The sequence below is a fragment of the Protopterus annectens genome, chromosome 4.part1, assembly GCF_019279795.1.
Source record: "Protopterus annectens isolate FY-2018-M chromosome 4.part1, PAN1.0, whole genome shotgun sequence".
In the NCBI taxonomy this organism is placed as follows: Eukaryota; Metazoa; Chordata; order Ceratodontiformes; family Protopteridae; genus Protopterus; species Protopterus annectens.
The window spans coordinates 979,437,546-979,454,743 of NC_056734.1; positions in this window are offsets into that span (position 1 = coordinate 979,437,546).

A 17,198-nucleotide genomic window follows, 5' to 3' on the forward strand; every position below is an offset into this window, starting at 1 on the left:
TACTTTAATCAGGGGAAGCCAACCTTCCCCCTCTAAGAGACCTAGGACTGAATTTGCTTATGATACATCTGATCAGGATTCTGAAATTTCTGTTTCCTCTGATGACCAGGATTTACCCTTATCTACCTATGAGGATTCTGATGCTGAAGACTCAATTCCCTCTGCTTCCTCTCCAGAGGATTTCTCTTTTGGTGAAACCTTGCATACTCTTAGGGACCATTTTTGCTGGGAAAGTCAGGATTACTCTGACTCTAAAAACAGGCTTATGGATTTCTTACTCCTGCCCCAACACAGGCCTTTAGCTATCCCCCCAGTACTGGACATTGTTGATGCCTTTTCGGAATCTAGCTTGGCCCCTGACTCTTTACTTCCTGCTCCCAGAAAACATGATATATATTACAGGGTTCCTGACTCTCACAAGTTCCTTTTTAAAAATCCTACTGTGGATCTTGAGACCATTTCACAGGGACCCAAGGGCATTAAGGCTACTACTGCCAAAAATCCTACCCCCCCCGATAGAGAGTCCAGGTCACTGGATAGATGGGGTAAGAAGGTATACACTTCTGCAACCTTGGCCATTAGGGCCTTAAACTGCTAGTTTCATATGTTAAAGTATCAGCAGCATATTATTAGATTGCGTAAAGAGAAAATAATGTTAATTCCTGACTGTGCTGAAAATAAAGATTTACAGGATTTAATGCATTCTGCTGAACAAGTTGGAAAACATATTTTGCAATGTGGTTTTGATTCACTAGAGGCATCTTTCAGGGCTGCTGTCACTGGGTCTGTACTTAGAAGGCATGCTTGGCTTAAGGAGCAATCTTTGCCAGAGCATGTTAAAGCTAAATTGCTGGATGCTCCCTTAAACCAAGACCGCCTGTTTGGCAACAAAGCAGAAGAATGACTTAAAAACATGGAGGAAAAAGCTAAATCTATGCAAACTGTTGAAGATTTCCTGCAAGTACAGCCTCCCAGATTTAGCAGGCATTGGCCCTCTAAAAATTCGTCCTTTCTTGCGTCTTCCAGGCCTTCTCAGTCCAAACCCAGAACCAGCAGAACACCCAGGCCTCAATACCAAGGTACTCACTGGGCTAAGTAGTGGGGGGGGGCTCCCACTTTTAAAGCAGGGAGTGGTAAGACTCCCCCATATGGAAAACTGTCTCAATGACTTAACTTTAAATCTTGCAAGCCCTGCACAACTGACTATTCCTTTAGGGGGAAAAATTGCCCGGCAGGCAAAAAATTGGGAGCTCATTACCCAGGACAAATGGGTTTTAAATATAGTTTCCCAAGGATACAGATTCCACTTTCACTCCTTACCAATCCCACACGGTTGACCAAACATACCCCCAATTCAGTGGGCAGAGGCTCAAAAGCAAATTCTCGCTCTCTTAAGCATCAGGGCTATTCAACCTGTTCCAGAAGAAGAATGGGGGCAAGGCTTCTACTCAAGACTTTTTCTGGTGCCCAGAAAAGACAACTCCTGGCGTCCTATCCTGGACCTGTCTATCCTAAACACATTTTTGGTGATTCCAAAATTCAAGATGCTAACTCTCCACCTGCTGCTTCCTATGCTAGGCAAGGATGCCTGGTTGGCAACATTGGATTTAAAGGAAGCCTACATGCACATCCCAGTAAGGGAATCCTGCAGAAGATACCTATGCTTCAAAGCAGGTTACATGCACTATCAGTTCTCTACACTGCCCTTTGGCTTATCTGCTGTGCCCAGGGTATTCACAAAGTGCCTAGCTCTAGTCATTGCATTTTGCAGGCAAAGAAATATCCAAATATATCCATACCTGGATGATTGTCTAATTCAGGCAGAAAGTCAGGACATACTATTGAATCATCTGGCGTTTGTACAGAAATTGCTAACTTCTCTGGGGTACACCATAAATGAAAATAAATCACATCGTGTATCCTGCCAACAAATTGTATTCCTTGGAGCAAGCTTGAACATAGCTTCCCAGATGGCTTTTCTCACACCAGAAAAACAAGTTAATTTGACAACCTACTTCAAACTACTGGTCAGAAAGACCCAGCTATCTGCAAGGAAAATACTGCAAGCCCTGGGGTTCAAGGCCTCCTGCATGCTACTAATTCCATATGCAAGACTGCATATCAGGAAACTACAATGGTATCTAAAAAGCCTATGGTGTCAACATTCTCAGGATCTAGAAGCAATGATTCCTATCATTCCTTTTCTACAGATAGAGTTCCTTTGGTGGGCAGATGCCTGTCACCAAAATAAGGTACTGCTATTCACTCTACCCCCTGCTGACCAAACCCTAACAACAGACGCATCAAAGTATGCATGGGGGGCTCATTTGGCAGGGAAGTGCATTCAGGGCAAATGGAACCCAAATCAAATGCACCTGCACATCAGTCAAAAAGAAATGTTAGCTGTGCAGAATGCTCTGACAGCCTTCAAGGACCAAATCCTTCCAGGATAATTAATGATAAAGACGGACAACACCACTGTTATGTGGTACATAAGCAAGGGGGAACCCACTCATACCCTCTCTGCAGACTAGCCATGGCTCTGAGGAACACAGCCTTGAGCTACCAATTGCACCTACAGGCTCGATTCCTGCCAGGAAAGCTAAACACACTGGCAGATGACCTAAGCAGAAATCTCATGGACCCACACGAGTGGAAACTGGAACCAAAGATATTCAACATGTTGAGAAACACATGGTGGTGCCCAAATATAAACCTGTTTGCCTCCCCTGGAACTACCAACTGGAAAAATTCTGCACAAGGGCTCCCCACAAACAAGGTTGGAAAGTGGATGCCCTGTCCTTCACCTGGAAAAACATATCAGTTTATGCCTTTCCCCCTCTGCCTCTCCTCTTCAAGGTACTACTAAAGATCAAACAGGGCAAACCAAGGACAACACTGATTGCACCAGACTGGCCATGCCAACACTGGTACCCCCTCTTGCGCAGTGTGTCACTGCTGGCACCATGGCACCTGCCTCAGACCCTTGCCCTGCTGTCCCAGCAGGAGGGCCAGATTCTGCACCCACAGCTTCAAACCCTGAACCTGGCAGCCTGACTAATTATCTAATCTCTCTGTTACCATCCCTCCGTAAGCAAGTGTTGGATGTCATTCTGGAGGCAAGGAGGCCTAGTACTAGAAAATCCTATGATGAAAAATGGAACAGATTCTGTTCTTGGAACCAAACTCAAGGGATGGGCACAGCAGCGCCCAATTTACTTCAGATTCTTCAATACTTAACTGAGATGCTGCACAAGGGCCTTTCCTTTTCCTCCATGAAAATTCACACCTCAGCCATTTCAGCTCATTACAACACAGAACCACCCCTCTTCTCTCATCCACTGCTGAAACAGTTCCTCAGAGGGGCCAAAAACTTACGACCACCCAGGAGAGCCCCTACTCCAGCCTGGAACCTTAACTTTGGATTGGAAAAACTCACTCTACCTCCTTTTGAGCCAGCTGAAAATGCAGAGTTGGAGTTCCTTTCTTGGAAAACAGCTTTCCTTTTAGCCATCACTTTAGCAAGAAGGGTGTCTGAATTACAGGCCGTCATGGCAGTGGAGCCTTTCATCATTTATCATGCGGACAGGGTGTCCCTCAGGACCAATCCCTCCTTCATGCCAAGGTGGTATCCAGTGTGTCCCTTAATCAGTCCATTCATCTGCCAACCTTCTTTTATAATCCACAAAACAAAGGGGAATGAATACTGCACTCCTTAGATGTGCACAGATAACTTAGATTTTATTTGGACAGGACTAAACCTCTCGGGAAATCTGAACAACTGCTGGTTGCATTTGCTGCAGGGGCAGAGGGGAAGGCCATTTCAAAGCAAACCATTTCTAAATGGATAGGGCATTGCATTAATTTCTGCTATAAGCACCATGGAAAACCTACCCCACAGGGGATTAGACCACATTCAACCAAGGCTGCATCTACCTCTACAGCTTTTCTCAGAGGTGTCCCTACCAGGGACATCCTAGAAGCTGCTACCTGGAGTTCTGTACATACCTTCACCGAGCATTACTATTTGCCAATTTTCTCTAAATCCAGAGCTGGCTTTGCCACTGCAGTCTTACAGGGCTTTATAGCTGGTCCTAATGCTATCTAATTACCTCCTTCCATCCTTAGCTTTTGGAATCTACCCAAATGTGATGACTGCAACAGTGAAACACGAAGAAAATAGTACAGTTGTGTACACTTACCATAAATGTAGATGTTCGAGTGTATTCACTGTTGCAGTCCTAGTTACCCTCCCTCCAGCCCCCTGACTTCTATTGGCTATACCTCTATTCTTACTTACTATGTTTAAAGCTTTTTGGTGTATTTGCTTTTTTGTTGGAGGTGTAACCTTATGTATATATAATTGCTTCCCATTGGGGGCACCTGACATCTGGGGCAAGAAAAACTGATGTAATGGCGTTGGTTGCATGCTTTATACCCCTGACTACCTGAAGTCATGGAAGATGAGATAGCAACCAACGCAGGACCCAAGACTTTTTTTAATCAGGCTGACTGAGGGCTACTGCAAGCCGATAACCCAAATGTGATGACTGCAACAGTGAATACACTCAAACATCTACATTTATGGTAAGTGTACACAACTGTACTTTCTGAGGTCTGTGCATGCAGACGTCACATTTAAGGCTCCAGATTTATGGCCCTGTGTGTGACATCCCATGCACCAACACCAACCAGGCTTAAGCTTTTGTATAGTAGCCAACGTTTGGGTCACCTGAGGTGGAGAATCCCACACTAAAAGTACTGCAGCATCAAAGGGAAGGACATCTATGGTTATGGTAAGATTTTACACAACTATTCTTTATCACCTGCTGCAGAATGCAGGGCATTCAAATATACCCATACCTGGACGACCTCTTGATACTTCACCAAGACTGCCACACCCTTCGCAATCACCTATGCATGGTGTCCAAAACGCTGGCGAACCTAGGGTTCACTGTGAACCAGGAAAAGTCTCACCTGACACCCACTGAAGACCTGGTTTTCTTAGGGTGCAGGATAAAAAACGACCAGACAGCAGCCTTCTTTCCTTGCCAGAAGGTAGAAGCCCTCACCCATTACCTCCAAACACTTCTCACTCTCTCCAAACCTTATCAGCCAGGGAATTCATGAGAATCCTACACCACATGGCATCCTTGATACCAATGCTTCACTTGGCAAGACCTGCATATGAGGAAGTTCCAATGGGTGATGAAGAGTCTGTGGAACCAACATTCCCACCCACTGGACATTACCCTACCTCTCTTTCCATGCCTAAAAAAGAACTAGAATGGTGGATTGCAGCCATCAGCCTCACTCAGGGTATAGCTTTGCAGATCCCTCCACCCTTACAACAAATCTTCACAGATGCTTCAGACCTGGGTTGCAGAACAGTTTTGCAAAACCACAACAAACAAACCAACGTTCAGGGAGAGTGATCCTCCCTCAGGCAAAGGGACCACATCAGTATCAAAGAGATGAGGGCCTTTCTCCTAGCATTGCAAACATTCCACCAAATGCTCCTACCAGGTACCTTGAAAGTAGTCACAGACAATGACTCCTGTGGTATACCAACAAGCGGGGGGGGGGGGGGGCAAGGTCCTACCTGCTCTGCAGCTTGGCAATTCAGATTTGGTCCCTAAGAGCAAAACTATATATTCACCTGCAAGCAGTGTACATTCCTTCTGCAGAGAATGTGATGGCGGACATTCTCAGCAGAATATCTGCACCCTCTCACAAATGGATGCTTCACAGGGAGTTGTTTTTGGATTTTATTCACAAGGGGGGTATTCCCCAGGCATATGAGTTTGCCTCCTCCCAGAACAGGCAGATGCCTCTGTTTTACACAAGGATTCCACATCCACAGGCTTGGAAGGTGGATGCCTTCCTTTTACTTGGGTGGGGATGTATCTTTATGCCTTTTCCCCCTTCACACTGATTCAAAACGTCCTTCTGAAGATTCAGAGGGACAAACCAAATATTCTGCTGGTGGCTCCCTTTTGGCCAAGACAGCATTGGTTACCCTTACTTCAGCTGCTAGCAAAGGGCAATCACCACAGGTTACCCCACTGATTCGACCTACTCACACAAGACGGGGGTCTCTCATGCACCCTCAGGTGCTCAACCTCAGACTCACTGAATGGGTGATGATTCTGATTCCCTTCAGACACTATATTCAGAGGACGTAGTCAATTTCCTGCAGGAGGCCAGGAAACCTAGTACCAGGAGAAATTGTCAAAATGGAAAAGATTCTCTAGGTGGTGTCGAAAAAACAGGACCCTGTTCTTATTCTGTACCTATGGTCCTTTCTTATGTGAGCTTCTACATTCAGGACTGACTTGCTCTTCTACTAAAGTACACTTGTCAGCCATTTCCACGTATCTCCCCTTGGCACCTCCTTTGGCATCCAGATTAGAGGTAAAACTATTCTTAAGAGGGGTTCTTCCATATCAGACCCCCTCGTAAAGTGATAACCTCCTTAATGGGACTTTAATTTTGTCCTTGAAAAACTCACACTACCTCCATTTGAACCAGCTCACTCAGCATCACTGAAGCTATGTATGTGGAAAACAGTACTGCTGGTAGCCCTCACGTTTGCCAAGAGTGTCTGAGAAATTCAAGCCATGATGGCTATCCCTCCTTACCTCATCTTCCATAAGGACAGGATCTCCCTCAGGACTTATTCCTTCCTTCATGCCTAAAGTGGTTAATGAGCTGTCCTTGAATCAGACCATTAACCTTCCTGTTTTCTTCCCTCAACCTCAAAATTCCTTTGAAAAAATTTTACATTCCTTGGATGTTCATAGGCAACTTGGGTATTAGCTGGACAAAACCAAATCCATTAGGAAGTCTGATCAGCTGTTTGTCTCCTTTCACCCAAGGGCCTTGGGAAGTGAGTCTCTAAACAGACTATATCATCGTGGATTTCTAAAGCTATCTCTGCTTATTATTTTTTTCATGGAAAAGATTTAACTGCCAATGTGAGAGCTCATTTTGCTAGGGCAGCTGCTTCTTCAGCAGCCTTTTTTAAGGGGAAGGACTACACTTCCATAATGGAACCGGCCACTTGGTCCTCAGTCCATACCTTAACCAAGCACTACAAGGTAGATTTGATCTCTAGAGCCAGAACTGGGTTTGCTAGGTCAGTTTTACAGGGTCTCCTGGACCATGCCCCTCAACCTACCTCCCAGGTTCATACCTAAAGGTTTGGTACTCTCCCTACAGTTATGAATACTGTAACATGAGAATAGAAATATATAGAATAGTTGTGTAAGAACTTAGCATGTCCTTCTATTCCTATGTTGCAGTATTCTAGTTGTGGGTTTTCCTGCCCTTAGGCAACTCATACATCGACTCCTATAGAAAAGCTTCAACTTGGCTGTTGCAGCAAGCGTGGGATGTCAGATGTAAGGCCATAAACCAGGGGCCTTAAATGTGATGTCTACACACACAGTCCTCAGACCTTTTCAGCTGCAGATGACCTATGATCGCTCCTTTTCAGGCATCGCATCAATAATGCTAAGTAACCCATTTGGTTTCTGTTTTTTCTTGTTTTGCTGATTGTTATTGCTTAGGCTTGGTTGTTGTAGCCTTTAGCTGATGTCAGGTAAAAAGGGAAAGTGCCAATGTGGGTACCAGATACCCATAAAGATACCGATGATAGTTGTGTTTTTTGCTTAGGTCGAGAGCATGACCATTCTGCCTGCTCAATTTGTCAATCATTCATGCCAAAGACCCTACGCAGCCATTTGGCCACTTTAAACCTCTACCTAGAAAACCAGTGCCTTAAACAGTTAGCCCTTAGAATGGATCCCTCATTGGAGGCCGAATCCACACAAGAAGGCCAAGATTCCTAGGCCTTCCTCACCTGCCGCTTCCCTACCTGACGCCCAGCCAACTGCCAATCTAGGAGTTGAGGAGAGCCTGGTGGATCTTTCAACTTCATCGACATCCTTTGAGGAAGCCATTGCACAGCCAATGACCGGCACGTCCTCGGAGCTTACCCAGACACCGACTACTGTCGATGTAGAGGGGGAACCAGATTCTGTGGTACTTCCAACCGGGATCCAGACTTTGGAAATGTTGACCTCAAAACCTGACTCCAGGCTGGTTCATACTTCCACCCCGGCCAAAAAGAAGCAGAAAACCAAGCATACCTCCTCCTCTGCAGAAGCCCTACCAGATTGGCAGGCCTTCACTTCCTCTCTCATGCAGGCCTTCAGCCTCAACCTCCACCATGCTGCCTTTACTGAGCCCTAGGCCTTCATCTGCCTTTTTCCCTCCCACCCATGACCTTTCAGGTTAGGGAGGAAGAGCATGATTCTTCCTTTTCTTCCTCAGAGGGCTCTTTCAAATACATCCAAGATTGCTTCTGCCCAGGAGTACTATTCTCCTGATGAGGAATCTGTGGAAGGGAATTCTCCCCCTGAGGATATTACCTTTGGTGAGACCATCACCAAGATGAGATTACTTCAAATGGGATACTTCCCAAATGACTGACACCCAAAAGAGGTTCTTTGAGCTACTTCAAGTAGAATCCCCCTCCCCCTTTGGCTGTCCCTCCAGTTCTACATGCTTACTTGGATGCCTTTAATTCAGCTTCCAAGGCCCCAGACTCCCAGCCACCGGCCCCTAAGCACCCTGGCTGTTTCTATAAAGTGCTAGAGGAGCAAAAATTCCTACTTCAACCACCCTTGGCAGACAAAGCTGTGATTGCCACTGCCCCTGATAAACAGTCTAGACTGCTGCCTTCCGCTTCCCACCTACCCATGGATAAAGATAGCAAATATATGGATAGGATGGGAAAGAACGTATACACATCCTCCACTTTGGCTTTCAGAGCTATAAATTATCAGACCCACATGACTAAGTATGCTCTGTACTTAGTGTCTCAAGCCTCTTCCATGCTGGCTTCTATTCATGACAGTCTCATTAGGGCTGACATTTCCTCCAAACTGTCCTTGGCCCAGCAAGTAGCCAGGCACTCAATTAGATGCAGCTATGATGCTGCAGAAGCATATGCGCACTCTGCAGCATCTGCTTCTGTTCTCAGGAGATGCTCCTGGCTGAGACTCCAGAATCTACCAGAAGACTTCAAGTCCAAGATCTTGGATGCCCCCCTGGATCACAATTTCCTTTTTGGAAAACAATATGCAGACCTCTTCAAGAATCTGCAGGAAAAAAGTAAAGAATTACAGGACATCAGACATCTGATGGTGTTCCCCATTCCCAAGTATTACAGGAACTACCCTGCTAAAACCACTTTTGTAAGGAGTAACCCTCCACAGACAGCTGCTTCCTCTTCCAGATCTAGAAGAGGGGCAAGAAGGCATACCACGTCCAGACCTACTGCACCACCTCCTCAGCCCAGACAATCCTTTCAGGGCAGAGGAGCCTTGCCCACAGTTTCCCCTTCTGGCATTCCATCACCACAGACCAATAGGTCCTATCCATTATCCAGAAAGGGTACTTCCTATCCTGGAAAGAAAAAACACCCAGGAAAGGCATTCCATTTCCCCCCAAAAAACAAATTCATCTCCTGCCACTAGTTTTGTCAGACCTGCTAAAGCTAGGCACCATAGTACTTGTCTCCTCAGGACAGGAAGGAAAAGGATTCTACTCCCGTCTCTTCCTGGTCCCCAAAAAAGATGGCCCCTGGAGACCCATCTTAGATCTTTCCTTTCTAAATCTCCACCTTCAAGTACTCTCCTTCAAAATGCTGTCACTTCCCACTCTGCTGCCACATATTCCAGCCAAGGCCTTTATGGCCACCTTGGACTCAAAAGAAACCTACCTACACATACCCATCAGAACTTCCCACGGGCAATTCCTGCATTTCTCTGGCCCTTTCTCTCATTTCCAATTTACTGCCTTACCCTTTGGTTTATCCACTGCCCCCCGAATGTTTACAAAGTGCCTAGCCCCAGCCATTGTTTTCTGCAGAACTTAGAGAATCCAGATTTACCCATATCTGGATGACATCCTAATATTAGCAAAGTCAAAAGATACCCTGTCAAGGCATCTGCACTTCACCATGTCCCTTCTGCAAAATCTAGGGTTCACCATCAACCTCTCAAAGTCCTCCTTGAACCCAGACTAGGACAAGATTTTCCTAGGCTGCAGAATCAGAACAGACAAAATGGAGGCCTTTCTCCCATAGGACAAGGTTCTATCCCTGAAATCCTACACTCCCAGAAGGTGACGGCAAGGCAATTTATTCATCTTCTAGGCTTAATGGCAGCAACCATACCCATGCTACCACTGGCCAGAATGCACATGTGCAAGCTACAGTGGTACCTCAAAAACATTTGGTCCCAACACCTACATCACCTAGAACAGGATATTCTCCTCCTTCCCTGTCTTAAGACAGAAATCAACTGGTGGATCCAGCAAGTCCAACTAAACCCAGGACTCCCACTTCTCCCACCCCCCACCCCAAACAATGCATACAGATGCCTCAGATTCAGGTTGGGGGGGGTGACACTGGCATCCTACAGGGTTCAGAAAAAGTGACACCCTTATCTACAGAGCAAACACATCAATATCAGGGAAATGACAGCTGTCTTCCTAGCTCTAAAGACCTTTATCCCCTTCTTATACCAGGGGTGCTTATGATAGCGTAAAAACTACTAATGTAGTGAATAAAGCTGTGACCGCAGAGAGTATAACAAATCTTTGATAAAATCACTCTGGCACCTCAGAAAAAAAGCCTTCCAGGAGTCAATAATACATAACAAAAAACAGCTCTAATATATATAGCACACATAATTAGACACAATTAAATCAAGCAAGCAATTAATTAAACTATTAAATTCTTTAAAGAAAAACTCTCCAGTTGCATTCATTATTCAGTCCAACTGGAGACAAAGTATTATATTTTAAAATAAATAATGTCTCTTTATATAACTTCTTTTTTACCACCCCCTCATTCCGGATAAAACCTGTTCTAGAATACATGCTTTTAAAAGAGAAGCATCACTATTATGTCTCAAATTAAAGTGCAAGGCAACAGGATTTACAAGGTTATTATTCCTAAGATCCCTAACATGCTCTTTGAACCTCAATTTAAAAATTATTTTTGTTTCCCCTATATAAAACAGGCCACAAGGACATGAAAGGGCATACACCACTGCTTTAGTGGTGCATGTATACAATGATGTAGGACAGAATCTAATTTTATTAATACTGTCAAAAGATCTAACTATATTAACACATACCAAACACTTTCCACAAGGGAAAGTTCCACATCTACTAGGATGTATAGTCAACTTATCACTCAGGGTCATGAATATATTATGTACTGCCATGTCTTTAATATTCCTACTTCTCTTGCAGGAAATAAGAGGAACCCTCTATAGGTACTTTACACCATCCCTATTATCAATAAGGAAAGGCCAATACTATCTAGCAATATCTACTATTTCCTGACAGAACATTGAACGTAGTTACAAAATATACGCTTCTATTACCATACTGTATATTTCTGTTTATATTCCCATTATTTTTCTCTACAGGAAGTTTGGTGTTTTTATTAATATGAACTATCCCAGAATAAAAATCTAGTAGTTTATTTAAAGATTCCATGATTAGCATTTCATCACATCTCCTTTGTCTAAAGGCAGTACAAGTATTCACAATTTCCTTCTCCAATACATTAACATCACTACATAATCTAATGATACTGACCGACAATACTACTGTTATGTTGTACCTCAACAAACAGGGAGGAACAAAGGTCTATCAGCTGTGCAGACTGACTCTGCTGATATGGGACCTAGTCTTTCGCCACAACTTGGTCCTGCAGGCGAGCTACATTCCCTCGCAGGACAACAAGCAAGCAGATCTCCTAAGCAGGACTTCCTCTCCACAGCACGAATGGATGCTGGACAAGAAGGTCTTCCTAGACATAGTCCACCAGTGGGGTACTCCACAATTAGACCTGTTTGCGTCCCCCCAGAACAGGCAGCTGCAGACTTTGTGCTCAAAGACCTGCTCCCCTCTAGCATGGATAGTGGACGCTTTCAACATCTCTTGGGAGGGGAAGTTTCTTTATGCCCCCCCCCTTCCCGATGATTCAGAAAGTCCTCCTGAAAATCAAGAAGGACAAACCAAAAATCTAGTTAGACTCCCTACTGGCCAAGGCATCACTGGTTCCCCCTACTTCACAATTTAGCCAAGGGCAGTCACTACAAGTTACCCTACAAGGTGGACCTACAGACACAAGACAATGGAACTCTCCTCCACTCACACTTGCAGATGTTATCCCTGACTCTGTGGGTGATAAACTTTAGATCCCCTTCAAACACCACTTCTCAGAGGACATGCTTTCAGTCCTGAGTGAGACAAGGAAACCTACCACCAGAAAATCTTACCTAGCTAATTGGGAAAGACTTACAAAGTGGTGTCTGAACAAGGGAAGGGACCCTTGCTCTGCTTATGCCCCCTTGTTCTTGCTTATGTGTGTCAATTGATTAAAAGTGGACTTTCCTATTCTTCAGTGAAAGTACACTTTTCTGCTATGCCAGCCTGCTTGCCCCTTGATTCCCCCCTTGCTAGCCATACTTGACGTAAAACTCTTCTTTAAAGGGGTCTTACACATGAGACTGCCAAAGAAACCTGTCCCTCTGCCCTGGGACCTTAACTACATCCTGGAAAAACTTACCCAGCACCCTTTCGAACCGGCTGGGACTTCTTCCCTATAGATGTGTACATGGAAAACTGTCTGTCTGGTGCATATCACTTCTGATAGAAGGGTGTTAGAGTTGCAGGTCTTAATGGCCTGCCCCCCCCCCCTACACCACCTTCCACAAAGACAGAATCACCCTGCAAACTAATCCCTCCTTTATGCCCAAGGTGGTCAATGACTTGTCTCTAAACCCATCTGTCCATCTACCCACTTTCTTTCCCTCTCCCACTAATGAAGGGGAGAGGATACTGCTCTCCTTGGATGTGCACAGGCAACTAAGATTCTACCTGGACAAAACCAAAACCATTAGGAAATCTAAGCAACTCTTTGTCTCTTTCCACCCCAGAGCCCTGGACAAGGCAGTCTGCAAACAAACCATCCCATGCTGGATCAGGAAAACCATTTATCTATGCTACTCCCACCATGGAAAAAAAAAACAGTGGGAGTAAAGGCCCATTCTACTAGGGCAGTGGCCACCTCCAAGGCTTTCATAAAAGGTCTGGACACAGCATCCATTATGGAAGCAGCCACATGGTCCTCTATCCACACTTTCACCAAACATTACAAACTTGACCAAGTCTCCAGAGCATGGGCAGGATTTGCCAGGGCTTTGTAGAATCCTCTTCAGTATCCGCCACCCTCTCATCCATCTAAGCTGTGGTACTCTCCCACAACTAGAATACTGCAACATAAGAAGAGAAGGACATAGTGTAGTTGTGTAAAATCTTACCATAACCATAGATGTCCTTCTCTTCCATGTTGCAGTATTCCTTCCCACCCACCATTACCCCAATTCATTCTCCTTTATTCCTAGCTAATACCCAGACCTGTCTATGCTACTGAAGGATACCAGGGTCACACACCTGTCCCCACTAGCATTCCTCCTGCTGGGCCTTCTTCTCTATCTGCTGGCCTTCAAGTTCTGAGGATTGTGCGTGCAGATGTCACATGTAAGGCCCCTGGTTTATCGACTTGTATCTGACGTTACACACATGCTGCAACACCCAAGTTGAAGCTTTTGTATAGGAGCCAATGTATGCGTCACCTGAGGGCAGGAAATCCCACAACTAGAATGCTGCAACATGGAAGAGAAGGACATATATGGTTATGATAAGATTTTACACAACCTTAAATGTACTTCTCATCCATGTTGCAGTATTCAATCCCCTCTTACCCCCTATTACTCTGTTTATCCATCTGGAGTGGCATTTCCTTACCTTCTCTCCATCCAAATAGGCATCAGGCAGGCACATACCTCTATTAGGTTCCTTCTGGCCTAGTGGCATATGTGGGTCTGAAAAGCGTCCTTTCTTTGCTTCCCAGGGGTACTACTGCATGCAGCAGTCATTTCTGAAGTGGCTATGTGCAGATGTCACTTTTATATCCGACGACGGTTTATGGCTCTGACATGCAATGTCACATGTACCCCTGTTCCTAAGATTTTGGTATACATGACGGATGTCCGGTGCTGCAGGGAGCAACCTCCCTACAGTTATAAATACTGCAACATGGAAGAGGAGGACATCTAAGGTTATGGTAAGTTCTTACACAACTATTCTTTCTTCAGGATTTATTATCTCAAGGCACCATAAAGTCCCAACAGAACAAGAGGGTCAAACGTTTTACTCCAGACTCTTTCTGGTTCCAAAAAAGGAGGGCACTTGGAGGCCAATTTTGGACCTGTCCCTTCTAAACACTTTCCTGTATGTTCCCTCTTTCCACATGCTATCCCTGTAAACCCTTCTTCTGCTTTTGACACCTGGGGCCTTCATGCCCACTCTGGACCTAATAGAGGCATACCTCCATATTCCCATCCACCCAGACTTCCAGAGATTTCTGTGCTTTGCTTTGCCATGCTCACACTGTCAGTTTACTGCCTTGCCTTTCGGTTTGTCCACTACACCAAGGGTGTTCACAAAGTGTCTTGCTCCAGCAGTACTCTTCTGCAGACAAAGGGTATACAGGTCTTACCTGGATGACCTTCTCATCCAAGCATTAGAGGAAAGTATTCTTCAGGCACACCTGCAATGTCTCTCCTAGGAAGTCTGGGTTTTACCATGAATCTGCTGAAGTCCTCTCTAACACCATCCTAAGACCAAATCTTCTTTGGTTGCAGGATGACAGATCTGATGAAGGTCTTCTTCCCACCATACAAGGTTACTTCACTAACCAGTTATTTCCAAAGCCTTCTCCAACTCTCACTTATCTCAGCCAGGGAATTTCTCCATATGCTGGGCTTCATGGTATCTCCTCTTCCCATGCTACCCCTTGTCAGGTTACACATGAGGTAGTTCCAGTGGTATCTGAAGAATATCTGGTCCCAGCACAATCATCTTTTGGATTTCCAGGTTCCCTTCCTGCCCTGCCTAAAAAGAGTTAGGCTGGTGGATACACCACATTCTGCAGAATTCAAGCCTCCCTTTACAGCCATCCAAGGCAGTCCAAATCATGCACACCAAAGCCTTGGACCCAGGATGGGGGGGGGGGGGGCACTCTGAATGGTCTCAAAGTGCAAGCCGAATGGGAGCCCTCCCTCAAGAAAAAACACATCAGTGTGAGGGAAATTACTGCTCTTCCTAGCTCTGAAAACCTTTCTCCCACTCCTACAGCCTGGTCCCTTAAAAGTCTTCACAGACACCACCACAGTGATATGGTACATCAACAAGCGGTGGGGGGGGGGGGGACCAGATCCTATTTACTTTGCAGACTGGCCATACAAGCTTGGGAGCTGGCCAAGCAATACAATGAAACCTTGCAGGCTGTCTACCTTCCATCACAGGACAACCCTCTAGTAAATGCTCTCAGCAGATCACTGTCTCAAATTCAAGAATGTTGTTGAACAGAGATGTTTTCCTAGACACTGTCCACCAAGGGGGCACCCCACAAATAGACCTGTTTGCCTCCCCTCAGAATAGACAACTATGGCTATTCTGCTGCAAGCTCCTTTCTCCACTAGCTTGGAAAGTGGATGCCTTTTGAATTTCCTGGAAGGGGCTTTTCCTGTATGCATTCCCCCTTCTCTCTCATTCAAAAGGTCTTGCTGAAGATTCAGAGGAACAAGCCAAAAATCTTGCTGGTGACTCCCTATTGGCCAAGGCAGCATTGGTTCCCCCTTCTGTTTCTTGCCAAGGGCAATTGCCACAAGTTGCCTGACAAGGTGGACCTGTTCACACAACCGAAGGGATCCACTGTCCATCCTCATTTGCAAACTTTCAATCTTACCCTGTGGGTGATAAACTTCTGATCCCTTTCAGACACCTATACTCTGAGGACATGCTATCTGTCCTGATGGAGGCCAGGAAACCCAATACCAGGAGATCCTGTCTAGCTAAATGGGAAAGGTTCTCCAAATGGTGTCTTCAAAGGTAACTAGAGACCCCTTCCAAGCAGATATACCTGTAGTATTGACCTGTGTGTGTAAGCTCATAAAATCAGAACTTTCATACTCTTCAGTGAAGGTCCACTTCTCAGCCATTTCAGCCTGTTTTACCCATGGATCCTCTTTTATTATCTAGATTGTAGGTAAAACTTTTTCTTAAGGGGGTCCTCCATGTCAGACCATGAAGGAAGCTTATCCCTCCTTCTTGGGATCTGAACTTTGTGCTTGAGAAGCTACCACTGCCACTTTAAAGAAGTGCACCTGGTAAACTTTCTTAGTAGCCCTTACTCAGTTAGGAGAGTTACGGAGCTACAGGAACTCATAGCTACCCACCCTGTACCATCTTCCATAAGGACAGGGTTTCTCTTCATAGTAACCCTTCCTTCATGCCCAAAGTGGTAAATGAACTGTCCGTTAGCCAATCTATCCATTTACCCACCTTCTTCCCTTTGCCACAAAATGACAGCGAGAGAGACCTCCATTCCCTTGATCTTCACAGGTAACTAAGGTTTTATCTGGATAAGACCAAGAGCATTAGAAAGTCCAATCAACTCTTTGTATCCTTTCACCCCAGGGCCCTGGGGAAAGCTGTATCCATATACACTATATCCTCCCGGATACTCAAAACAGTATCTTCCTGTTACACTTTCCATGGCAAAGAGTTGCCCCACAGAGGGTGCACTCCACTAGAGCAGTGGCTTCTTCAGGGGCCTTCGTCAAAGGCCTAGATACAACTTCTATTCTAGAGGCAGCCACATGGTCTTCTGTACACACTTTCACCAAGCATTACAAATTGGACAGCATTTTCAGAGCCAGGGCAGGATTTGAAAAGCCATCCTCCATGGATTCCTGAAGACTGCCACCTCTCCCTCCACACTTCTCTCTGCACGAGCTGTGGTACTCCCATATGTGAGAATACTGCAACATGTGAATAGAAGGACATAGATTAGTTGTGTAAAATCTTGCTATAACCATAGATGTCCTTCTCTTCCATGCTGCGCTATTTAATCCCTCCCTCCTTACCCCCTGGAGAGCCCCCCCCCCCAATCTGGATGGCATCCTTCTATCCTTAGACTATTGTCCGACTGGGCAGTCAATTCTGAGGTTTGTGCATGCAGACGTCACACTTATGACCCA